Consider the following 27,947-nt stretch of genomic DNA (forward strand, 5'->3'; position numbering starts at 1 on the left):
GTTTTGGCTGCGGAGGATACTGTGTTAATTAATTGGGTGATTTTGAAGTCAAGCAGGTCATGAAATGTTTCCCCATATTTTCAAACAGTCTGTCATATAAGGTCAGAATTATGAAGAGTACACTGTGCAAAATGATCTCTTATTCAGCACATTATTAGATTTATGGCGGATCCCTATTTTGAATATTTTCCTTTTAATATTTTCGATATGTGGCTTCCAATATTGTCTTGCATTTATTACTAATTTAAGAAACTTATTTTCATAAACTCTTTCTATTTCAATTGAGTTTACCATTATTTTTAACTTGATGTTTGATTGGTTTTGTGCCATAGACAATTAACTTTTATTTGTTAAAGTTAAGTGGCAATTTATTGTGACCTAACCATTTTTAAATGTGTTTAATTCATTTTCCGCAGTTGTCAGAAAGTAGAAAGATGTGTCATCGACAAATAGGACACCTTTGAATTATTTTGAGACACTGCAGATATCATTTGTATAAAAATGAATCATTTTGGACCAAGCACAAACCCCTGAGAAACTCCATGGATGATCTTCAGTTGATTAGATTCTAATGTGTGGACATACTGATATCTGTTTTTAAATAACTTTCAAACCATTTAAATGCGACACCCATAATCCCATAATTATCTAATGTATTCACAAATCCTGTATATGAAGCTTTTTTTATATTTAGTGTACAGTAAATTCTTTCTTATCTATATTTGTAGCTATTTGTTCCACAAAATCCATTACCGCCATTGAGGTGGTACGTTTTTCTCTGTAGCCATATTGATTTATTTTATAGCACATGTTTAGATATAAAGTCATCAAGTCTGTACGAAAATAGTTTTTTTTTTAATATTCTGGAGAATTTTGGTAACAGTGACATTGGTCTATAATTTATGAATATGTGCTTTTTTCCACTTTTATAAATTTGACATTCGCGGTTGTCATTTTTGATGGAAAGATAGTAGCTAGTAATGACAGGCTGCATATGTACTGTATTTGAAAGGTCACACTATAAGTCTACAATCTGTTTTACTGTTGCCATATCAATATTAAAGGCATTTGTTTTGCTCTTACTGCCAATATGAATAAAATTCTCATTTACTATATTAGCTATTTCTGCAGTTTTATAATGTACTCAGGATAATGTACTTTTTTAAGGGCAATTTCTGATTGTGTACTGCTTTTTTTTTTTCATACATAAAAATGATCTCTCTTACAAGTTCATATATTTTCACTATTTTTTTAATAGGTCTTGTACTTTATATGAGTTGCTTGTCCTGTAGGGGACACAAGCCAGTGTCTTATTGTTCCAATCCCAAGCCCGGATAAATACAGAGGGTTGTGTCGGGAAGGGCATCCGACGTAAAAGCTTGGCCAAAACAAACACGCAAATTAAACCTGTGAAGATGGAGGACACTGATTCGCTGTGGCAACCCCTGAAGGGAAAAGCCCATAGGAAAAGAAGGTCTTGTACTTTATTTTAGCATTTGTAGTTTTCAATTTTATAGAATATTTATATAAATGAGGGCGGCCCGGTAGTCGAGTGGTTAGCACACCGGCTTCACAGTGCAGAGGTCGCCGGTTCGCGTCCCGGTCCGGCCTCCCTGTGTGGAGTTTGCATGTTCTCCCCGGACCCGCGTGGGTTTTCTCCGGGTCCTCCGGTTTCCTCCCACACTCCAAAAACATGCATGGAAGGCAGATTGACCACTCCAAATTGTCCCTAGGTGTGAGTGTGAAAGTGACTGTTGTACGTCTTTGTGTGCCCTGCGATTGGCTGGCAACCAATTCAGGGTGTCCCCCGCCTCGTGCCCGAAGACAGCTGAGATAGGCTCCAGCAACCCCCGCGACCCTAATGAGGAATAAGCGGCACGGAAAATGAGATGAGATAAGATGAGATTTATATAAATGATTTTCTTTTCAATGCCTTTTATTATCCATGGCTGACTTAGGTCTTTGGTCTTTCTGGAGACTTGCGTTAATGGAAACGGTTTCGCATATAAAGAGATAGATGATTGTAGACAGAAATGTTTCATACATGATATTTGGGTCTTCGATTGACTCGATGACCCATGAACCATTTTTGCTTTTGCAAGTCCAGTTTAAAAGCAGCCATGGAGCGTCGAGTTCTTAGACTTATTTTGCACATGTGAGATGACATGGTAACTTTGTTTTTCTCTCAAAATATTATATATATATATACAGTAAAGTCTCGTTATATCGATATTCAAGGGAGTCCGAAAAAATATCGATATAACCGGGACTATCGATATATCCGACCCTGTTTGCATGTAATTTTCTCCGCGCGTGCATAGAAATAGTATCGATATAACCGGGACTATCGATATATCCGATATCGATATAACGAGACTTTACTGTATATATATATATTATTATTATTATTATTATTATATGTATATATATTATTCTACTAGGTTTCAGGATTACTGGGAATAGAATATTGCGATGCGTTTTATCTATAGAGTCTGTTGTTATTTTATGTACATTTGTGTTTAACAAGTCAAACTTAAAGTTGCCACATATTATCCAAGTTTTCTTGTCGTTGGGATGACTTAACATTTAACAGTTAGTTTATTATTGAAAATGTAAAGCTATGATCCTGGTCTCAAACAGAGGTAAGTTATGATGACATTTGATGCACTTTTAAAATGTATGTCAATACTTAAAGGACAACCGACATCTCCGGTCAAGTTGTTTCCATAATTAGTAAAATGGCTTCAAATGACTTCTACTGAGCGTATTTTACAAAGATTACACCGCATATAGCTATATTTTACGTTTTAAGACTCGTGCTGAATATTCCGGAAGTCTTGTTTTTGAGTTGGTGACGAGTCCGTACGTGACGTCATTGAAGTAATGCCCCTGACCGAAAAAAAGGACATGTTATAGCAGTCCTTCCATCACGTCAATGCTTGTTTGGTCTGAAAACCTTGTGTTGCACCAGAAAGAGCCAGAGGAGGGCATCCAAGCTCCATGTAAGGAATTTATCATCCTGTGGAAACGGGCTGATTCATTCCTCACATTCCTCAATGCCCAATTCGCAGCTCAATTTTTTTGCAGATTTTGGTCAATTTAAGTCATTTTTATTGGTGTTTTGCATTTGAATAAATTATCATACTGCGTGTTTTGGGTATTTTAGATGCTATAAAACGTTTTTCTGATGTCGGTTAGGAAACAAAAAAGTGACGTCGTTTGTCCTTTAAAGGACAACCGATACCTCCGGACAAGTTGTGTCCATAATTTATAAAATCACTTCAAATGACTTCTACTGAGTGTATTTTACAAAGATTCCATGGCATCGAGCTATATTTTACGTTTTAAGACTCGCGCTGAATTTTTAGGAAGTCTTGTTTTCGAGTTGATGACGATGCCTGACGTGACGTCACGTCTGGAACCCCCCTGACCGAGAATGCGACACACAATGTATTTTGGATACTTTGTTTGGTATGAAAATTTCGTGTTGATCCGTGTTGATGGCAAATTTAGAAGGAAAACATACATAACACAATGGTGAATCATTGTTTGTTGCACCCAGACTACTATTTGATAGTAGTTGACACAAATTTATAGCAGACTAACAGCCCATTTCAAACAGAGCTTGGGCGCCATCTTGTGCGTTTTCTGGGAAGCTACATTGGATTCCTGACGGATCGAATTGATACGGGAGGACTTCTTTAGTCGATTGCAAACATTTATGCTTTCCTTTTAAGAATTATTTAAATCAGGGGTGTCAAACTCATTCCTCATCGTGGGCCACATATGGCCTAGGGCAGGGGTCGGGAACCTATGGCTCGCGGGCCATATATGGCTCTTTTGATGATTGCATATGGCTCGCCGCTAAATATTACATATTATAATACATATTGTGGTTTTTTTCGTCGTTCATTTCCCGTTGGGGCTGCAGTTGGCGGAAAGTGCAATTTTGATTGGATGACACTGACCTGGAATGGCCGAAAGCGCCATGTTGATTGGATGATAGTGGCCGTCATGTTGAAATAGGTAAACGCCCCTTTAAATGAGCCCAACTTGTGCAATTCAGCGTGAATGCACCGCAGCATTAGAGGAGAGAAAATGTTCTGATTCTAATTTGCAATGAAACAATACCATCGATGAAACAGTCGAATGTCAGTGACATTTTAACAAGCCCCATGTTAACGTTAGCATCGACATACCTCTGCGAGAAGTAGATTGCAGATAGCAAGTGTGGAAGCTTATGAGCCGTGTGCAGGCTAGCTAGCAGTAACTTCGCCTCTGGACCGGCAAATTGAATTTCATTCCGATCGTTTTCTTGGATTTTTACTAAACACGAGGAACGGAAAACCATTCATGTTAACGGTGAGTACTATCACAAAGTTTTTTTAAATAATACATTCTGATATTTTGTTGAAAAGTAGCCCCGCGTGCACGTGTGTGTGCGCGCGTGCGTGTGGCTCTCGCTGAAAAACATTTCTAAATATTTTACTTTTCTCTCATCTCATCTCATTTTCCGTACCGCTTATTCCTCATTAGGGTCGCGGGGGTTGCTGGAGCCTATCTCAGCTGTCTTCGGGCACAAGGCGGGGGACACCCTGAATTGGTTGCCAGCCAATCGCAGGGCACACAAGGACGTACAACAGTCACTCTCACACTCACACCTAGGGACAATTTGGAGTGGTCAATCTGCCTGCCAAGCATGTTTTTGGAGTGTGGGAGGAAACCGGAGGACCCGGAGAAAACCCACGCGGGTCCGGGGAGAACATGCAAACTCCACACAGGGAGGCCGGACCGGGACGCGAACCGGCGACCTCTGCACTGTGAAGCCGGTGTGCTAACCACTCGACTACCGGGCCGCCCTATATTTTACTTTTATGGCTCTCTTAGTCAAAAAGGTTCCCGACCCCTGGCCTAGGGAGATGTCAAGTGGGTATTAAAATGATACCATACTCTGCTAAAAATAACAAAAATATTACGTCTTTCCTTTGTTTTGGTGTAAAGAAGCACAAGAACATTAGGAAAATATTGAAATTTAGTGAACTATCCTTTTACAAAACATTTCATGAAACACCTCATATTTCCTTAGACAAATGTGCAATTTACTTTTATCATTCACAAATATGCATTGCAACTGATCCCACTGATTGTACAAAGGCACAAAATATGGTAATGCATTTTAAGATTAAATTAGACTTTTAAAGAAAGGAATTTTTAAACCACTTACACACACGCATGTAAAATCTAATTGTAATCCCTGCGTCCACCTTACAAACTAAGGAGAGTGGTTTTAAATGCGTAATGAAGAAAGTGTTCGCCTGTCCTGTAAATCTGTAAACTTCATACATGAAACATACATACACATACAATACATACTGAAAATGTATGGAGTTGTGTGAACAGTAGAATTCCATCACACAACTTTTGTTTTGAAGCTGCCGACTAACATGAAAGTGCACATTTTTAAAATCACCCCAGGAAGGATTCATCTTCACGGAGATGTATTCTTTCAATGCAAACAGTTCCTAAGGCAGCATTTTAAAGGTGTTAGTCTCGTCTGGACTTGTATTTGTTCCTGAAACTTGGCATCTTTTGGCCTGTACAAGTGCATCAACACCAGGTGTCATGTCCTGACGAGCTGTCACTTTCAGAATGGCATTTAAGTGCTTGTTTGTGAGACTTGAACGCATTTTTGTTTTATTGACAATCATCACTGGGAAAATTTGTTCACAAAGGTAGGTTGTCCCAAACATGCACAAAATTTTAGCAGCCAGGCCTGTTAATTTTGGGTACCCTGGTAGTAGATACTGATAAAATCTGTCCAGACCTACAGAGGCAAATTTGCCCTTCAAATCTGCATCACACTGCAAATTAATTATCCCTAGCTGAATTTCGACCGGCAGATCAGAGGCTTTAATTTTAAAAGGTGAGCAAAAAACTGAAAATTTTGTCTCAAGTTCACCAAATACCTGAAAATGTTTCTCAAACTTTCGGCTTCGATGCCAATGCTATTTCGCCAGCAATTAGGTAGCTGGCTTTTACCGCCGCTGCTTCACTGACTTCTCGGCTCCGGATGAAAGTTGACTGCTGTTTCCTCAGACCCACCAGCAATTCGTTAATCTTTACTCTTCTCAGTTGTCCTTGCAACCCGTCATATTTTTCGCTGTGATGAGTCTCGTAGTGGCGTTGAATATTATATTCCTTCAATACCGAAACTTGTTGCAAACACACCAAGCACAAAGGTTTTCCGTGCATCTCTGTAAATAAATAGGACGCGGTCCATTTTTCTTTGAAAATTCCACACCCCCTATTGGATTGGATTGGATTTGCCTTTATTAGTCTCACAGTGGAGAAATTTACATTTCACAGCAGCAAAGTGATGAAAGGAATTAAAGTAGAAAAACAAAATACATGAGCTGCTGGAAAGGCAGCCACTCTTGCGGCGCCGTCTTGAAGTCAAAAGAACAAAAAAAACTAAATAACAAATAATATGACAGCATAGAGACAATGTAACAAACAAAGACACAGAGAGACGTTCATTCTTCAGGACTTGCTGTACCCTCTTTGTGATGACATGAAGCAGTTCTAATGAAAGAGGAAAGGATCAAAGCGTCTTTCCACCAGTGGATCAGGGACATCATGGTGGAATGTGCACGTCGACTACAAGCTAAATGTTGAAAGCAAACACGCAGCTATAGCATCCATTGACGAAAAGAGATTGTCTCACATCTCCTGTTCCACATAAATCTGCTTCAATTCCAAGCCGCAACAGTTCCACTTATCTACTTTTCTACGTTTGGATAACGTCATTTTGGCTAATGAGGGTGTAGCGGAGAGGTAGAGATCAAGGTATTAACAATGTCGTAACAAGCAGCAGATGGCGCATTGATACCGTCTGCTGTTTTCAGTCCGTCTCAGTGATGCGGCTTGTCTTCTACTTTGATGGAAAGAGTGTGCCCCTTAGCGGACAATCCATGAATTGCAGAGAATTAAAAATATTAATTCCATGTCTTTTATGCATTTTTTTCCACTTTCAAATTACCCTGCGGGCCTGGTCGAACCTCCTTGGGGGCCGTATTTTTGATATCCTTGATTTAAAAAATATTCATAACTGGATGAGTAACAAGAAAGCATCTTCTCTGAATCTGAAGCCATTGTTTTGATTCTAGAGCAAGACAAGATGTCCTGGCGTGACATCACGAACAAGGGGGTGGTGCCTTCTTAAACTCTGCATCTCCGGGGTCATTTTGAAGGAGTTTTGGGACAAAAAGTATTGTCTAGTTGAATTCCACCGCCCATTACCCCACCCACCCTTCAAAGGTGGAGCTGAACTCGTCTGGTGTCCAGATGGGAGGCGGTGACACAGCAGGATGCTGCAGGATATTATTCAAGGCACTCTCATGATGATGGCGACGTAGCAATTTGAAAAGCTCAGGAAATCATTTTATGGTTTACCCTTCTTCTTGGTATCTCTAAAATAAATGACACTTCTTTCAGTTTCCGGTATGTTTTTGGTTTTAATTGTTTCCCCTGTCACTGGGCAGCTGTTCCAATAAGCTTACATGAAAGTTTGTGAAAGGTATTTATTGTGGCAGGTTTCAAATTAAAATTCAAAATGAATATAATTAAATAATTTTAGTCCAGATGGATGATCAGATTGCTGGTGGAAAATAAAAAAAATTAATGACAAAAATAAACAAATGCAAACTTTAGTTTATGCCAGTGGGATGTCAAAATCTGTCTTCATTTAAATCAGGTGTGATGGGTGGAAAACAGCCGGGACTGTGGACCATTAGTCCCAGAGCTGGAACTGCCTGGTGTAGGATGTAAACTGAGGGGATGAAGCATTGTAATGCCTCATCTATTTTGCAAAGTTACTTCACGATCAGCAAAATCCACTAAGTAGCGCCCAAATATACATCCATCCATTTTATGATCCGTTTTATCCTCACAAGGCCAGCGGGACATGATGTAACCAATTCCAGCTATCTTTGGGCAGTAGGTAGGGGAGTCTTTGAATGTGGTACCAGCCCACAGCAGGGGACGCACAGACGGACAAGCAGCCATGCTCACACTCACACAAGGGACCATTTAGTGTTCGATTAACTCGTGATGTACTGTATGTTTTTGAAATGTGCGAGGAAACCGGAGTACCCCGAGAAAAACCACGCAGGCAGGGATAGAACATCCAAACTCCACACATCTCTAAAATGTGAGCCCGACATGGTAAATATTTATTGAATAATTAGTGTACATATATAGGCCTCAAATCCACTCAATGTGCACATGCCAATTGTTGGAATTTGCTGTTTAGAGTGTACTAAAAACGCCAGTGCGTGCACTCGGTGCTTTGAGTCGGAACATCATGTGCCAGTGCATCACGTAGCACAGATGGAGCCATTTCAAGCATGGGCTGCTGATTGGTTAAGAATATATGCCACATTCAGAAATTACTGGGAGCGCAGAGTACTATCCCTTTCTGAAGAGAGACAAACACACACACACACACGCACACACACACACACACACACACACACACACACACACACATACACAAACACACACGCACGCACGCACACATCCATACACACACATACACACACACATGCACACACAAAGTAGCGCACGGGCATTCGAATGAATTTCTGAACATGCCAATAGATTAAATCTTCATGAGTACTGGTACACCATATTTCCAACACCCAGTTTTGAAATATGAAATACAGGTCATAATTTGGTCCATTTAGCGTGTCCATCCACACATTGTACATTATAGTAACTGTGCTTGGGAAAATGCGGACATCCTAAGGCACATGTGTCCAAGTCTAGGCCCGGGGCCAGATCGGGCCTGCCACATCATTTTATTCAGCCCACGAAAGTAAATCAAGCATTGTTAAGTTCCATGATGCTTGCTAAAGTCAGAACCAAAATTTCAAATTGTCATATGAAACTACAACAGTCATTATTTTTTACTTTACATTTGAAAACTACTCGTACATCAATTACTTTGTGCACTCTGTTTGTAATACATGGAGGGGATGACACATTGTCATGGCTTCCCCAAATTTGTAATGGCCCTTGAGAGGAAACCGTAACTACAATGTGGCCCATGGCAAAAACTGTCTTGATAATCTTGTCCTAAGGGGCAGCTATATTCTAGCTTTAGCTTTAATCTTGTGACAAAGCAACTAATTATCAATACAAGTACCAAAATAAAAAGCTCAACACATTAAAAGTTAAGTGCAATATGGCAAGGGATGACTGCAGTCCCCACTTTCCAGCAATGCTCCTGTTTTCTAGCTGCTTTCAGTTTCTGTGAACACATTTGTTAACACTAAACTTGTTATTTTTAAAATATCCTGCAATTCTCTTCCTGTCTCATTCTGTGGTCTGGTTTCTCGATGGAAGGTGGTGGCCCAGGAAATAGGGGAGATGCAGCAATCGTCCATAAAGGGTTCCATGGATGGTAAATTGATATCACAAATTGTCATCAGTCTACTTGGGGACCCACATAGTGTGATGTTGGGTTACATTTGGTTTTGTTCCTTGGTGTCTGTCCCTTCTCCACCTGTTCTTGTCATCTAGCTCCCTTGTACTAACCAATGTGGCTTGGAATTGAAGCTGATGAGATGTGAGACAGTCTCTTTGTCAATGGATGATGCAAGTCCGTGATTTCGTTAAATATTTAGCTTGTAGCAGACGTGCACATGTCACCATGACGTCCCTGATCCACTGGTGAAAAGGACGCTTTGATCCTCTTTCATCGACAACTGATTCATACAACAAAGAGGGTGCAGAAAGATTGAAGGACTATGTCTTTTGTGTTGTTACACATTATTTTTTTATTTAGTTTTTGTTTTGAGTTCAAGATGGTGCCATGAGACTTGCTGCCTTTACAGCAGCTCCTATATTTTGTTTTCCACTTCTTCCTTTCCTCTTACTTTCATCACTTTGATGGTGTGAAATGTAAATGTCTCCACTGCGAGACTAATAAAGGCTAATCCAATCCAATCCAACCATCTCCCACTACCTTTTGTATTTTGCCCTAGTATTTCTTGTTGTATTGTCACTTGCCTGTATTTAGTTCCCTGTGTTCTTACAGCCTCCGTTGGATCTTTTTGTCATATTTGTGCGTGATGGTAGAGGATTGTTGGGTTACATTTGGTTTTGTTCCTTGGTGTCCCTTCTCCACCTGTTCTTGTCATCTAGCTCCCTTGTACTAACCAATGTGGCTTGGAATTGAAGCTGATGAGATGTGAGACAGTCTCTTTGTCAATGGATGATGCAAGTCCGTGATTTCGTTAAATATTTAGCTTGTAGCAGACGTGCACATGTCACCATGACGTTCCTGATCCACTGGTGAAAAGGACGCTTTGATCCTCTTTCATCGACAACTGATTCATACAACAAAGAGGGTGCAGAAAGATTGAAGGACTATGTCTTTTGTGTTGTTACACATTATTTTTTTATTTAGTTTTTGTTTTGAGTTCAAGATGGTGCCATGAGACTTGTTGCCTTTACAGCAGCTCCTATATTTTGTTTTCCACTTCTTCCTTTCCTCTTACTTTCATCACTTTGATGCTGTGAAATGTAAATGTCTCCACTGCGAGACTAATAAAGGCTAATCCAATCCAATCCAACCATCTCCCACTACCTTTTGTATTTTGCCCTAGTATTTCTTGTTGTATTGTCACTTGCCTGTATTTAGTTCCCTGTGTTCTTACAGCCTCCGTTGGATCTTTTTGTCATATTTGTGCGTGATGGTAGAGGACTCAAAACTCGGAGGCAGGAGGACATGTGTGGACTGAACCAAATATATTCACAAAAAATAAATATTTGCAGGTGTCTTCTTTTCCTTTCGGCTTTTCCCCTCACGGGTCGCCACAGCGAATCAATGTCCTCCATCTATCCCGGTTTTGTGCATCCTCTTCTCTCACACCAGATACCTTCATGTCCTCTTTGACAACATCCATAAACCTCCTCTTCCGTCTTCCTCTCGGTCTCCTGCCTGGCAGTTCAAGGCTCAGCATCCTTCTCCCGATATAGTCACTCTCTCTCCTCTGGACATGTCCAAACCATCTCAGTGTGGCCTCTCTGACTCCTCTCCAAAGCCTCTAATATGAGTTGTCCCTCTAATGTACTCATTCCTGATCCTATCCAAACTGGTCACTTCCAAAGAAAACCTCAACATCTTCAGCTCTGCTACCTCCAACTCTGCTTCCTGTCTTTTCTTCAGTGGCACTGTCTCCAGTCCAAACATCATGGCTAGTCCCACCACCGTTTTATACATTTTCCCTTTCATCCTAGCTGAAACCCTTCTATCACACCTGACATTTTTCTCCAGCCGCTCCAGCCTACCTGGACACGCTTCTTCACCTCTTTTCCACACTCTCCATTGCTCTGGACAGTTGACCCCAAGTACTTTCCAAGTACCTTCTTTATCTCTTCCCCCTGTAGCATCACTCTTGCACTTGGATCCCTCTCATTCACACACATATATTCCGTCTTGCTGCGACTGATCTTCATTCATCTTCTTTCCAGGGCATATCTCCACATCTCTAGTTTCTCCGCCACCTGTTCCCTGTTCTCGCTACAGATCACAATGTCCTCTGCAAACATCATGGTCCAAGGAGATTCTTGTCTAACATCGTTTGTCAGCCTGTCCATCACCATAGCAAACAAGAAGGGGCTCAGAGCTGACCCCTGGTGGAGTCCCACCTCCACCTTGAATTCCTCTTTAGCGCCCTCCTCACTTCCTCCTTGCTAATGTTTGCGACGTCGTGGTCCACAACAGTCACGTCTTCTACTGGATTGGATTGGATTGGATATGCCTTTATTAGTCTCACAGTGGAGAAATTTACATTTCACAGCAGCAAAGTGATGAAAGGAATGAAAGTAGAAAAACGAAATACATGAGCTGCTGGAAAGGCAGCCACTCTCGCGGCGCCGTCTTGAAGTCAAAAGAACAAAAAAAAAACTAAATAACAAATAATATGACAGCATAGAGACTGTGAGACTAATAAAGGCATATCCAATCCAATCCAATCCAATATGACAAAACAAAGACACAGAGAGACATTCATTCTTCAGGACTTGCTGTACCCTCTTTGTGATGACATGAAAGAGCTCTAGACGAAAGAGGAGAGGATCAAAGCGTCTTTCCACCAGTGGATCAGGGACATCATGGTGCAATGTGCATGTCAACTACAAGCTAAATGTTGAAAGCAAACACGCAGCTGTAGCATCCATTGACGAAAAGAGATTGCCTCACATCTCCTGTTCCACATAAATTTGCTTCAATTCCAAGCCGCAACAGTTCCACATACGCATCGGCGCTCTGCGCTGACGCTCCTTTCTTCTTATTGCGGGTTCCTCAAGCCATGCATCCATCCAGCCGCAGACCGTTCTACGGCACTGACCTTTCCGCTAAACAAAGCGGGGCTGTGAAGATGCTGCCCATTACAGGCGCAAAAAAGCACAATGGCCCCTTTGGTGTCCAGCGATGGCAGTCGAATGGCTCCGACATTCCTCCCATTCAAAAACAGTACTGGCATATTCATGCTGCCGAAAAGGCGCAACCGCTCAGCACAGTCTCCTCCTTGATGAATGTCGTGGTCAAAAATGCTGAAAAACAATCCGTATCCATTCCACACGACGCACAACAACACAAAGTGACAAAAGAAAACACAAAACAAGACAAAAACAACCAAAAAAAGCAAGGCTCATGAGAGCACTTGCTGAGGCTGCCTACTCGGGCGCCATCTTGGACTTCTTCTTACTTTCTTTGGACTTACTCTTTGTTTCTTCTCATTTTCCTCATTCATCAATTCTTCAAAGTACTCTTTCCATCTTGCCATCACACTACTGGCACCTGTGAATACATTCCCATCTCTTTCCTAAATCACCCGAACCTGCTGCAGGTCCTTACCATCTTTGTCTCTCTGCCTCGCCAGCCTGTAAAGATCAGTCTCACCTTCCTTGCTGTCCAGCCGAGCATACAAGTCATCATATGCCTCTTGTTTGGCGTTTGCCACCTGTACTTTAACCGTGCGCTGCATCTCCTTGTACTGCTGTCTACTCTCGCCCGTCCTCTCAGTGTCCCACTTCTTCTTTGCTAACCTCTTTCTCTGTATACACTCCTTCACCTCCCCATTCCACCACCAAGTCTCCTTATATACCTTTCGCCCACTCGATACACCAAGTACTTTCCGACCTGTGTCTCTGATTATGTTCGCTGTAGTTTGCCAGTCATCTGGAAGGACCTCTTGCCCACCCAGTGCTTGTCTTACCTCCTTCCTAAATGTCATGCAACACTCTTCCTTTTTCAAATTCCACCATTTTGTCCTCGCTTCAGCCTTTGGTTTCTTCATCTTCCTCACTGCAGGCGTCATCCTACACACCGCCAACCTATGCTGTCTGGCTACACTCTCACCAACTACTACTTTGCAGTCACTGATTTCCTTTAGATGGCACCGTTGAAACAAAATGTAGTCTACCTGTGTACTTCTGCCTCCACTCTTATAGGTCACCCTATGTTCCTGTCTCTTCTGAAAGAAAGTATTCACAATAGCCATTTCCATTCTCTTAGCAAAGTCAACCACCATCTGTCCTTCAGCGTTCCTCATGTGGAGTCCAAACCTGCCCATCACCTCTTCATCATCTTTGTTTCCTGCGCCAACATGTCCATTGAAGTCTCCACCAATTACAACCCTTTCACTTCTCGGGATGTTCTGTATGACTTCATCAAAGTCCAACCAAAATTTCTCCTTCTCCGCCAGCTCGCATCCTACTTGCGGGGCATACCCACAAACAACATTGAACATCACACCTTCAATTTCTAGCTTCAGACTCATCATTCTATCTGATACTCTTTTTACTTCTAAGACATTCCTAACAAACTCCTCTTTTAAGATAACCCCAACTCCATTTCTCTTTCTGTCTTCACCATGATAGAACAACTTAAACCCTGACCCAAAGCTTCTAGCCTTGCTCCCTTTCCACCTGGTCTCCTGGACACACAGTATGTCTACCTTCCTTCTCTGCATCACGTCAAACAGCTCTCTACCTTTACCTGTCATTGTTCCTACATTCAAAGTTACTAATCTTAGTTCTATACTCTTGGCGTTCCATTTCTCTCTTTTCCTTCGAGCACACCTCCCTCCTCTCCTTCTTCGACCAACAGTAGTCCATTTTCCACTGGCACCCTGAAGGTCAACAGTACCAATGGCGGCCGTTGTTAACCCGGGCCTCGACCGATCCGGTATGGGATTCATAGGTTTTATTCGCATATTTGTTTTGGCAATTTTTTTTATGTCGGATGCCCTTCGTAGACACAACCCTCTGTATTTATCTGGGCTTGGGACCGGCACAATAAGACACTGGCTTGTGCCTCCTTGTGGCTACATTAAATATTTGCAGGAGTACACTAGAAAAAAATATATTTTTCAGTCATAGTTATTTTTTGTTGTTTGTTTTTTTAGGACTTTATGTATTGTTTTTCCAGTGCACTCCTCCTTCTTGGGTCCTCTATCATCATGCCAAAACATGACACATAGGACCACACATTTCTTAACCAGATGTGTGGACAGATGTGGAAATGCTGTTTTAGATTTGGAAGTCTGTGAAAATGTGCAAAAAGATGTGCTCTTAATACATGTATTTTTTTTATAAAACATTCTTCCATGCATGTACATAAGACCCACCGTCTTAACACAACAACCAAATTTGATTCATAACTTGAATGAACAACCCTTTTGAAAAGTTTCTCATCATCCTTTATCTGCCTAAGTACGCACCCGCATCAGAAAGACATCGCGCATGCCCTCTGCACTCCCCACAAAAAAAGCATGATGATGTTTTTTGATGTTCATGTTTTTTAACGCACGTCCTCTTACATCTGCGCATGGTGGGAAAGGATTCTATAAACAAATGCACCCCACTGACTCGCATTCGACATGTGTGATGAAACGCTACCACCCCAATCAGTGCATGTATTTTCACGGGAAACCTTTGCCTCTTGTTCTGCCAGTAACACAATCTACCTTGTCCAAACGAACACCCTGCTCTGACAGCACAAGTGAGAAACGGGACTGTTTTCTCACTGAGTTCCCACACGCAGGATCCTCCTGGGTTTCCGACACCACTAAGGCACATATCCAAAAACCTGGCGGCAGTGATCGGCTGTCAAGGCCTGAATTTTATTGAATGCCAAACCAATGCAATCATGCATTATTTCTTCCGCTCCTCACACACATAAATATGTTGAGTGATCTTCGGTAAGTAGAATGAATTCAGGTTGTTTATGATTTTGACATATTAGATCAAATTTTCTTTCTGAATTGCTCCACTTATGCACCCGTTTTCTATTACTGCTTTTTTTGTATAACAGTCCGATTGGTGGTTTGTAAAACAGCCACAAGTGGTGCTTTCCCGGGTTTTCTGAGAACAGAACACTTGGTCTGTCATTTCAATACTAGAACAGATTGTTTAAAAGAGTGAAGTAAGGATTTGAGTGAAGTCGGATGTGAAAGAAAAAACTTCCTGTGTTACATGTAAGTGTGTGTGCAACGTAGCGCAGCGGACGGCATCTGCCATGAGCATAATGCCTTGACAACTCCGTTAGGCCAGTCTCGAGGTAGCTGTCAATCACAACCAATCATCTCATCCCTCGGCGCGTCAAGGATCCCACTCTCGCTGCCACCGCTCATATGACAGGGCCCTACGGCTCTATTTACACTCCACCTTTTAGCCCCCCTCCATTCAAAGATGATGCTGACGCACTCCTAATTAGACAAGCGGGAATGAGGAGTGTGTGTAATGTGAGTCAATGACAAGTTTGGAGAACATTTCCTTTTCAGCAGCCACCTTGGTATCCACTCTCCTATTCGGGAAGTGGAAGGATACAATGAAAGTGGTGACACTCATCGGAGGATTACACTCATTTTCAACAACAGTTAATTAGATTAATGTGACGACTGTGTCACACAATGACGAGCTCGGCGCATACACACATTAGCCAACAAAACACTTCCAGGAAGGAAGCAAGGACGGCCAGTATTCCTCTGTTTTTTTATGGCAAAAGATGGTAATTGTGTGACATAAGACCACCACAGTCTTTGTTGGTTGTGTTAATTACCATGATAATTGATGAAAATGGTTGGCAAAGGCAAGGAAGGAAAGTAGTAAACAAAGCACGAAAAGGTGATCTCAGACTGCATTGATTTGGGGAGAGATTTGTCTCAAATGATTGACAAAAATATCGTAATTTCTTCATTATATAACACTTTGGATTATACGGTTTCAATGAATGGCCTATACTAAAACTGTTTTCATATAAACAGCAACTGCATTGCATGTAAGGCTCATAGAATAGAAACTACTAGAGTATGAAGTTATGCTGTGCATCCACTACAATGACTAGATGGTGTCACGCCAAAAAGATTACAATCCAATCCATAGCCGCTTTATTTATCGAGAGCCTTCCCAACCGCTGCAGCTGTAACAATGAGAACAGGTCACAAGCGGCTCTTTTGATGAGTGCATCTGGCTCGCAGATAAAAATAATACATATTCTCGCCTTTTCGCTGTTCATTTTCTTTTTAGGCTGCGGTTGGCTGAAAGCGCAATTTGATTGGATGATACTGATTTAGGTGACGTTGATGTCAAAACAGGTAAACACGCCCTTTTGAACAAGCGGACGAGTAAAAAAAGAAGACGAGTACACTTTAGTTTGAATGGACCGTAGGATTCGCCTTCGTCAAGTGAAAATGTTCTGCCGTGATTCTAATTTGCAATGAAACAATATTATTGATGAAACAGTCGAATGTTAGTGGCACTTTGACAAGCCCCATGCTAACGTTAGCATCAATATACTGTACCTCTGCGAGAGACAGCAGAAATCAAGCGTGCAAGCTAATGAGTAGTATGCAGGCAAGTTGACTTTCATTCCGATCATTTGGCTGGATTTTTTTTTACCAATTATGAGGAACGGAAAACAATTCATAATAATGGTGAGTGTTATCACAGTTATTTTAAATAATACATTCTGACATTTTGTTGAAATCACGGGTGTGCATGTTTGCGTGCGTGAGTTGGGTATGTGTGCGTGTGTGTGTGTGTGTGTGTCTGTGGGTGTGCGTGTGTGTGTGTGTGTGTGGCTCTCACTGAAAAACAATTTTAAATACAGTAAAGTCTCGTTATATCGATATTCTCGGGAGTCCGAAAAATATCGATATAACCGGGACTATCGATATATCCGACCCTGCGCGCATGTAATCTTCTCCTTGCGTGCATAGAAATAGTATCGTAATAAGCGGTACTATCGATATAATCGATATCGATATAACGAGACTTTACTGTATTTTACTTTTATGGCTCTATTAGTCAAAAAGGTTGCCGACCCCTGCTGTAGGGTATTACAGTAAAGTCTCGTTATATCGATATTCAAGGGAGTCCGAAAAAATATCGATATAACCGGGACTATCGATATATCCGATCCTGTGCCGAACTGCATTAAACAAAAGCCGCCAAAAGAGGGCAGCCAAGCGCCATATAAGAAACGGAGCTGGCCATTAGCTCCCTTTTTTTTTGGGTGAGAAAATGGCACATATAATTCTTTAATGATTGTAAACATGTATGCTTTAATCTTCAGAACTACAGTGTATTTGAAACATATTCATAACTGGATGTGTAACAAGAAAGCATATTATCTGAATCTGAAGCCATTGTTTGGATTCACAAGCAATGCAAGACGTCTTGGCGTGAAGTCATTTTTATTTGCATTTGAATAGAAAGTGACATCGGCTGTCCTTTAATACACAGTATGGAATGTTAATAATTTTCAAAATCATCGCGCTTCAGCAGACAAAACAAGAAACATTGTTGCAAAAAACGATTGCATTCATGTACAGTACAGTGGGCATGTACATAACACAACAGGGAAACTGCAACGCTTACATCTTACTGTATTATGTATACAATTTAAAAAAGTCATCAATCTTCTTCTGCTTCCCATTTTTACCTTTTAACACAAACACTTCAATCTCGTCTGCTACACACGGGCTAGCGTCTGAAAATGAAAATGGCTCTGCGACACCGGTGCTGGGTCACCTGACCAAGTCGACCAATGGCGCAACTGATGGCGTGACACGTAACCAAGACACGTGACCAAGTTGACCAATGGCGCGACCGATGGCGTGTCACGTGACAAAGTCACACGGCCAAGTCGACCAATAGCGCGACCGATGGCGGCTCATGTGACCAAGTCGACCAATGGCGGCTCACGTAACAAGACACGTGACCAAGTTGACCAATGGCGCGACGGATATATCGATATAAACAACAAAAATGGCCGGCGGGGGATGAAAAGGAGCACCGTAATAACCGGATTATCGTCATAACCGGGTATCGTACTAAACGGTACTAATTATACATAAAAAGACTAGAAATGTGCAAGGGAAATGAAAATAGTATCGTAATAAGCGGTACTATCGATATAACCGATATCGATATAACGAGACTTTACTGTAATTTATTTTCCAACCTGCTTTATCCACACTAGAGTTGTGGGGGTCGCTGGATCCGATCTCAGTCATCTACGGGCCGTAGGCGGAGGACGCCCTTAACCGGTTGCCAGCCAATCACAGGGCAAACTCCTGACAGAACCAATTGATTGTATGCCATGACAAAACGATTGGGAGTCATTCACAAAATTCTTAAACATTTAAATGAAATTCACTTGACCAAAAATGACTTAATCAGCCTCTCACTTGGTTTGCCCAGCCCATGCTCAACCAATGTCCCACCCACACCTTGAGAACGTCCCCATATCGGCAGAAAAACAAATATTTTTCCACCCCTCCGAAATTGTTAACTGTCATATGAGTCAAGGGGAGTTTAACAAATGTATAGACACTGCCCATTCTCAAAAAATCTGAATTGTTTTTGTTGGTCTTTTTTAGCTGTTGGGTGAACTCTTGCTTATTTATGTGGGCCGAAAATCTTTTGTAATGATTAAAATGCACTTTCAGGCATTCTTGTTTGAGGTAAAGGAGGAAAAAATGTTTGTAGAGGCAAGAGGGAAGCACAGAAGACAACATTTGTGCTCGATAAACAAAGGAAACCATTTAAAGAAGTCATTGCATTCAGGGAGTGCTCTTGAGCCTGCTGTTTTTGTATGCAGATTTCCCTTGTCAGGATTCATTTATTCAAAGCGAGTTATTCAGGAAAGCGGCCTGCAAGACCAAAATAGTTGCAAAAATTTGCAACGCTAATGCACGTCAAGAGTGTGCTGTTTGTGCGGCACTGTGTTTGCGTAAGAATACGATCCAAGCAGTCCCATTGGCTTCTTGGCCAAGGGAATGCCTCACGCGCCCGCAGACACACACACACACACACACACACACACACACACACACACACACGCACGCATGCACGCACACACACACACACACACACACACACACACACACACACACACACACACACACACACACACACACACACACACACACACACACACACACACGCGAACACACACAAACACACACACATACACACACACACACACACACAGGCATACACACGCACACACACACACACGGATTTCTTGATTTTCTTGAACAGACTATGTGTAGGGGAAGGTGGGTGTTACACTGCAGTTACCGGGTTCAATTCCAGCTCCAATCTCCCAGTGTGGAGTTTGCATGCCCTCCCAGGGCCTGCGTGGGTTTTCTCCGGGTTCTCCGGTTTCCTACCACATTCCAAAAACATATATGGCAGGCTGATTGAACACCCAAATGGTCCCTAGGTGTGAGTGTGAGCACGAATGGTTGTACATTTCTGTGTGCCCGACCGGCTCAGGGTGTCCCCCGCCAACTCCCCGAAGGCAGCTCGAATAGGATCCGGCGCTCCTTGTGACGAAGAAGCTGGCCAGAAAATTAATTAATGAATGAATATATACACTATATATTTTGTTCAGGTGAGGTGAAGCCTCTCCTCACTCTCTTTGGACAGTGGGGAAAGTCTACCCTGAACCTCCAATGACAAGGCACACATAAACAATTCACACAGTCTATGGACAATTTCGAATCAACCTACCATGCGTATTTTGGAAAAGTTGAGTGCCTGGAGAAAACCCACCAAGCTCTAAAGAATCCTGATAGTGATCATTTTAATAAGGTATATTGGCGTAGAGAGACGGATAAAACAAGCAGGACAGTCAAAAAAAATGGTAAAGTGTTACAAAACAAAGAATGTACTCACCTTCAAAGTCATGATGGTATCTGTTGTTTTACAGTGGTTAACATATTTTTACTCCTGCCTCCCTGATATTTGAATACTGTTGTGGCGTTGGTTATATTAATCTTTGATCCTCTCTTTCATCGAGAACTGGCTCTCCAGAATCCTGTATCATCCTGTATTTTGTTGTTTCTTTCCTTTCTTCTTCCTTTCACAACTGTGCTGCTGTGAAATGTAAATTTCTCCACTGCAAGACTAATAAAGGTAAATCTGATCCAATCCAATGCACCATATTTTCTGCACTATAAAGTGCACCGCATTATAAGGCGCACCTTCAATGAATGACACATTTTACAACTTTTTCCATATATACGGCGCACCGGATTATAAAGCGCTACAATAGAGGCTGGAGTTACATTATGCATTCGGTGCTAGACGGAATGTCAACAAAACAGTCAGAGAGGTCAGTCAAACTTTATTAATAGATTACAAATCAGCTTTCTGACAATTCCATTCACTCTCAAAATGAATAAACAACTGTTTCATTATTTTCTCTGAGGTCAAGTATTCGTATTTTCGTCACACAGTTTATCTTATAACAACAGCAAACTAGTGCTAGTAGTGGAGGGGAACGAAAAAAAAAATTCTGATGCTGTTACGGTAAATTAAACGTTAAGTGCAATCACAATATACTAACACTCTTAATAGTGCAAAGCAATAACAATAACAATAACAATAACAATAATAACTCTAGAGCAATAGCATAATAACTGTTGTTCACACGTTAATGTCCATATTCAAATTATGACCAACCTTGTTGAACTGTAAACACACAAAGTAAACGCGTAAAGCTCACTTTATCAGTTCATTCCTCATGTTCGAATCCCTGGAAATAATTGTTTTTCTTCAGTGTCCAAATTGAAGAGCTGGACGAATGCGGCATCCAACACGCCCAGCCGGCTCATCCAAGTCGTCATTTATGGAATCAGTGTCGCTGTTGTCTGGTAGTTGAGTGACAATTCCTGCCTTCCTATCAGCCCAGGAATTTACGATCCACTGGCGCGGTCTCCCCGTCTTGGCGAACGTGTTTTAGCCTTATGCATCCACCGCTGCCACGCAGTTAGCACTCTAGCTTTATACAGTTGTATATATCCCATCTCAGCTGTTTACCGTAGTTACGAGTCCTGTTGCGGCTCATTATTGCTCCATATATACGGCGTACCGGATTATAAAACGCATGGTCAGCTTTTGAAAAAAAAAAAAAAAATTGAAGGATTTTAGGTGCACCTTATAGTGCGGAAAATACGGTACAAATAAATACGTATATATTTATGATTTTTTTTTTTATTTCTATTACTTGCTATGTGAGGATATCAATGTATTTCTATTATTTTAAATTCTGGATTTTCTCTTTGCACAAATATCACCAAACTATTTGTATACAAGCGTTGTAAAAGGTGTTCTTGCGAATATTGTATTGTATTGTACACCGATGGTTAACTTATTCAAAAACTTTCATGACTTGTGAATGTGACTATAAAAACTTTTATGCTGCTCAAAGAACATAAATAAAAAAATGATGAACCAAGAAAAAAATCCCAAAATACTGTTACGGGTGTCACAACAGTGACTATCTTCATCTCCACGATGCTGCCGTATTAATGAAGACGAGACGCGTGGATGTGTCTTTTTATTTCTTTTATTTCTGCAACACAGTATGGCAGAAGGGATGGATGAAGTCGCATGGGTTTCGTCTTGTGATTAACCTGAATCTCCTCGAGATTGTTCTCAAATGCAAAACATTGTAGATAACAAAACAGAATTAACAACGTGTGATCGTATAGTGGTTATTTACAGAAAAAGAGAATACAACACAAGTTCACTGTTATTTACAAGATGTCCCTGAACGCATCATGGGCGGAGACTCGGCAGAACACGCGGTGCGCTTGTAATGGCTGGCGCGCAGTTCAACCCGCCACGGACACTCACGGGCAAATGAAACACGACACAAGAAACTAAATATTGTTCAATAAAAACAAAATGAAACAATTATTACCTGCAACACAGTATGGCAGAAGGGATGGGTGAAGTCGCATGGGTTTCGTCTTGTGATTAACTGCGATAGAAAAGCGCATATGCTCCTAAGTTCCACTCGACAAAACGTGAAGTAAATAATGACACAAAAAGTAATCTGGACTCGAAATGAATAAGGGAACTAATTAGATAACACTAGACAGTACAAAAGGGGAAACAAAATAAGATATTGTCATGAAAATGCGCGTTAATCAAGACCAACAGAAAATTGCGACTCACCCTGAATCTCCTCGAGATTGTTCTGGAAACTATGGGCGGGACATAGTGCCACACTGTGCGCCGTTGCGTCACTTCCTTGATAATTTAATAACCTAAGTGTACAACTCCGTTACATACACCCCCCTTAAATTATGCAGAAGTGAGGCAACATACACACGGAAGACAACAGAAAGACCAACAGGCAAAATAGACAAGGTTATCGGGCAAGGGTGTATAAGAATGCTGTCTTATTGTCACTCATCTGACCAACTACGTCAGGTGACTGAAGTAAGGGATCTGTCGCCGGTGTGTCAGGGTCTGTGTGCTCGTCGGAGATGCACTGCACTGGGTCTGGGAAGGAACTCTGTCCCCACTAACATAAGTGGCCTCAGCTCGCACCTGCCCATTCCCCTCTGTACAAACTACATCACCCTGCATAGCACTACATAACTGTGACAGACTGGAGAAAGGTATCTGTTGCTGGTGTATCAGTGGTCTGTGCGCTCGTCGTAGATGCACTGCACTGGGTCTGGGAAGGAACTCTGTCCCCACTAACATAAGTGGCCTCAGCTTGAACCTGCCCATTCCCCTCTGTGCAACCTACACCACTCTGGATTGCACTACACAACTGTTACACGGTTGGGAAGCCTCTACCTCTACCAACACACTCATTCAAAGGTGTGCTACTTGTTACTTGTAAGGAGCTCATTCTTAGACTTAACACATGAAAACACGTACATGAAAAAAAACACACTAATTGCAAAACAGCAGGTAGACAATTAACACACTACATGTATTTCCAAAACGGGGGTCGACACACCGTCCACCGAGTGATGGGACTGCACAGCGTCTTCATTGTGCAGCATCGCGGTCCCGGTCCGAAGTGGAGAGTCACTTGTGAATCCGGGTCACGGCACCAATGTCGCGGGTGTCACAACAGTGACTATCTTCATCTCCACGATGCTGCCGTATTAATGAAGACGAGACGCGTGGATGTGTCTTTTTATTTCTTTTATTTCTGCAACACAGTATGGCAGAAGGGATGGATGAAGTCGCATGGGTTTCGTCTTGTGATTAACCTGAATCTCCTCGAGATTGTTCTCAAATGCAAAACATTGTAGATAACAAAACAGAATTAACAACGTGTGATCGTATAGTGGTTATTTACAGAAAAAGAGAATACAACACAAGTTCACTGTTATTTACAAGATGTCCCTGAACGCATCATGGGCGGAGACTCGGCAGAACACGCGGTGCGCTTGTAATGGCTGGCGCGCAGTTCAACCCGCCACGGACACTCACGGGCAAATGAAACACGACACAAGAAACTAAATATTGTTCAATAAAAACGAAATGAAACAATTATTACCTGCAACACAGTATGGCAGAAGGGATGGGTGAAGTCGCATGGGTTTCGTCTTGTGATTAACTGCGATAGAAAAGCGCATATGCTCCTAAGTTCCACTCGACAAAACGTGAAGTAAATAATGACACAAAAAGTAATCTGGACTCGAAATGAATAAGGGAACTAATTAGATAACACTAGACAGTACAAAAGGGGAAACAAAATAAGATATTGTCATGAAAATGCGCGTTAATCAAGACCAACAGAAAATTGCGACTCACCCTGAATCTCCTCGAGATTGTTCTGGAATCTATGGGCGGGACATAGTGCCACACTGTGCGCCGTTGCGTCACTTCCTTCATAATTTAATAACCTAAGTGTACAACTCCGTTACAATACCAGCCTGACAACAACACATACACACGTAGGCGCATGCATACAGATGAAACACGTGTCACAATGTTGCATGTGCCGATGCTAAAAAGGCACATGCTTGAGTGCGTGCCTGCAGGCAAGAAAATAATCAATGCGATCTTACAGCAGGGGATGACCAGTAGGGGGGCCGTGACCTGCCAGGTGACCCGTGCATGTCACCACTAGTGCCGGTGCACGGCCGTTTGTGCGTGCGCTCGAGTACGTGTCTATTATACTGAACGTCAGATGTTCAGCCATGCGAGTCGCTCGATTTCAGTTTACAACTTTTAAGGAGAGTTGGGACACAATCAAACAGCAGCAGACGACGTGTCAATGCAAAATAAACTTCTCCACCCCATCCCACCTTTGCCAGGACGGCAGCCTCCTCAGATGCCTATGTTTAGAGGCGCTAATGACAGCGGTTGAGCGCAAGGTGGAAGTCCTGTCATAAAGCAAATCAGGAGAGTTCACGCTGGGCCTCGTAAATCTTGGCCCTCTGAGGGTTAACTGGGAGGTCTGGGAAGTGAAGATTTCCTACTTATTATTCTTGGGAAAGCAACAGACAACAGCCTGCCCTCCGCCACTCGCTGAACCCAGGTCACATGGGTTCATGACCTTGGGAGTCGTTGTTGTGTAAGTAACTATGGTGATCCAGCATGTCCCAGGCAGTACTTTGGCACTCTGAATGACAAGCAAGAACCCGCAAAGATGTTTAATGTTTGTTTGTTTATTTGTTTGTTTGTTTTAACCATTAACTATTTATTTAAATGGGATTATAATGTAAATAAAGCGGTTAAAAAGTTTATTTATATTGTGAGCTTGTTCAAATTTCTTGAGTCAAATTACCACAATTACAGGCCCTATTTTAGCGAAGAAGTCAGACATGCATTTGACAGTCTTCCAATTGGGATTATTTGATATAATAATCCACATGTAAATACTAAAAGTGTCATTTTAAAATTATAGAAACAAAACAACAGGACTGAACGACAGCCATTGTGAAAATGTAATGTTCCGGTACATGATTTACTTTTTTTTCCTTTTCTTGACATCCCATTTTGAAGGTCCTCCGCCCATTGGAGAAGGTGTTTTTAAAAGGACAAATAATGGGCAAAATAAATTGGAGGATTCAAAGACTGATAAAGAATACGTCTGTTTAAACTCTCAGTCGTACAGGAGTGGTCCATCGATGAAAAGGTTTCTTCAGCCGACATTAGGGATATATATATACATATATATATATATATATATATATATATATATATATATATATATATATATATATATATATAGGGCCGCTACTACCAGTAAGACTTTAGTTCGCTGAAGAAGCATCTTGGATAAGAAGCGAAACGTCCGACATCTTCAAAAAAGTAGAGATGACGGCTTTTCATCGACTGATAAAGAATGTTACTCAAAACTGGCTTTAAATCTAAATTTGTATTAATGTACATCAATGGGGCAAACGGGTGATTATTGTCAATAGTATATAGATTCCTCTTAATGTTTATGGTTTATGGGTGACACATTGCTTTATTCATTCATTTATTAATCCATTCTCACAGCCTGATTAAATGCTCAATGCAGTTTTTTAATAAATCGACAGTCGGATGTTTGAGGTCAACCAACAGATCATCAAAGTGGACAACACATCAGCAACATGCAGTTCATTCAAATACACGTGGAGGCACTTTCATTTGGAATTGATTTAATGTCATGTTTAATCTGATTTGTCTTCTTTCTATTCTGTACACCAAGTAAAAATAAAAAATAGATGAGACACCTATTTCACCGTAAGCATTTAAAAACGTGCCCTAAAATGAATACAAAAATATCTTTAGTTGACTTCTGTTCCACTTCCAGCTCTGCTAACAGCCATATAGGCCGCACCAAATGTGCCCCGAAATAAGATGAACCCCCCACTGTCTTTGAGATTGCCCGCCCGGGATGTCTGGCGCACGCCACAGTGAGCAGGCGGCCCTCCAGATTACTGTAATACACACAGTATCTGATGAGAGAAAGCTGCCGTGCACGTTTTGGTCACTTGCCATCCAGCCCACTACCTGCTGCACAGAAAGGGTGTGAGGCCAGGGATTAAATCCAATGCAACTAGAACACAGTAGAGAGCAGACCTCCACCAAGGGCAAACTATCCTAAAAATCTCCATCTTGTTAAAAAAACGGTGGCAATAAGGATGATAATATTCCATGCATGTCCTGTAAGTCGCAGTCATGTGCATTAAAATCGACTAAAATGCAGCTAGCTCTTGCTAACCTCTGTATGTATTGGGTCACTGCCACACTTGGTCCCAATATAATGGGAGTGTAATCATATTCATGTATTCAACTTTAACATGAAAGAAGTAGGGATTGGATGATTTCCTTTCGACTAATTAAAAGTCAGCGATGTGCTGCTGCCTTTCCGTTTTTAAAAAAAGCAGAGAAAAATAATGTGCTTATTGCAACTAACTAACTCAACAACCAAATGACAAATCCCACATCTCACCTAGCACTTTTTGTGGGTGGGCAACTCTGTTCTTTCACGATTGCAATGCTGTATTATTTAAATGTATCCCTCCTCTAACACACCTGATTGAAATGATTAGCTCATGAGCAAACTCCGAAGAAGGCTGATAACGATCCCGATGATGTCATTCAGGGTTGTTAGAGGAGGGAAATTTCAAAAACACGCAGAAGAGCAGTCATCAAGAACTGGAGTTTCATCACTCCTGCGCTTGGAGTTAAACCTCAGGATGGTCCACTTTTTACAAATCCCCCCAATAAAATAGCTGGCTAACAAACTACGCAGTCAGACACTAATTGTCACATCTCATCTTGTGCCTTTGGTGCTTGGGCGAGGTAAAATATATGGCGGAACCTTTTTCTAAAGTGACACACATTAACGATCAATCATGCAAACTCACTGACTAACCAACAAATGCCTATCATTACCTCTCATTCAAAAGCATTTTTGTCCTCGGCAGTGGTGAAAATAGAGCCCCTCTGAAGTAGTCTTGCAGTGATTAAGTTCAGGCAATGGGGATCATGGGGGTCAGAAAAAAACAATAGCATATCTCTAACTTGCAGAGCTAAATAAACATTTAATGGTGTCTTTCTTGTATGGACCCACCACATGGAACTGGCCACTTTCCCTCTTTGGTCCCGGCAATCAGCAAAAGCTGTCATTAATGGATGATGTTTTTTTTTTTTTTTGTTGACCTGTTGTTTAGGGCAGTTGGGAGGAAACTCAGATGGAGTTGAAGACCATTAAAGGGGGACGGGTGTTTGACCTCCAAAGGGAAGTCTGGCTACCTCACAAAGGTGCAGGTGGGCCTATGATGGGGAGCGGAGGTGCACTCTGGCGACAGTTCAGACCACCAGGTTACCACCTAATTGCATCTTGTCCACTAATACCATCAACGGCTGCAAGACAATGGGCCATGTGTGCCTGCCAGTGTAAGGGGAGGGGCATAGCAAACCAAGCGGACCACCACAGATCATCCTGGACGAGATGTCTCAAAAGGGAAGGGCCAAGAAGAAGGGAACATGAGGAAAGGCTGAACTAGATTTGCAGACTAACCTGTATTTATCTTGTGTGTTGCAGAAACTCGGAGCAGATCAAGGCGGATACAGTGACACTTAAAACGGGCAGCAAACAGATG

The 27,947-nt window shown here is 41.7% G+C and overlaps 1 pseudogene; it reads right to left on the reverse strand.

The window, feature by feature from the left end:
* Positions 1–1,251: 1,251 nt before the first annotated feature.
* On the reverse strand, positions 1,252–18,823 carry LOC148894680 (uncharacterized; annotated as a pseudogene).
* Between the last annotated feature and the right edge of the window lie 9,124 nt (positions 18,824–27,947).

This window comes from Hippocampus bargibanti, linkage group LG08 (assembly GCF_051943395.1).
Source record: "Hippocampus bargibanti isolate YZ-2025 linkage group LG08, ASM5194339v1, whole genome shotgun sequence".
Taxonomy (NCBI): Eukaryota; Metazoa; Chordata; class Actinopteri; order Syngnathiformes; family Syngnathidae; genus Hippocampus; species Hippocampus bargibanti.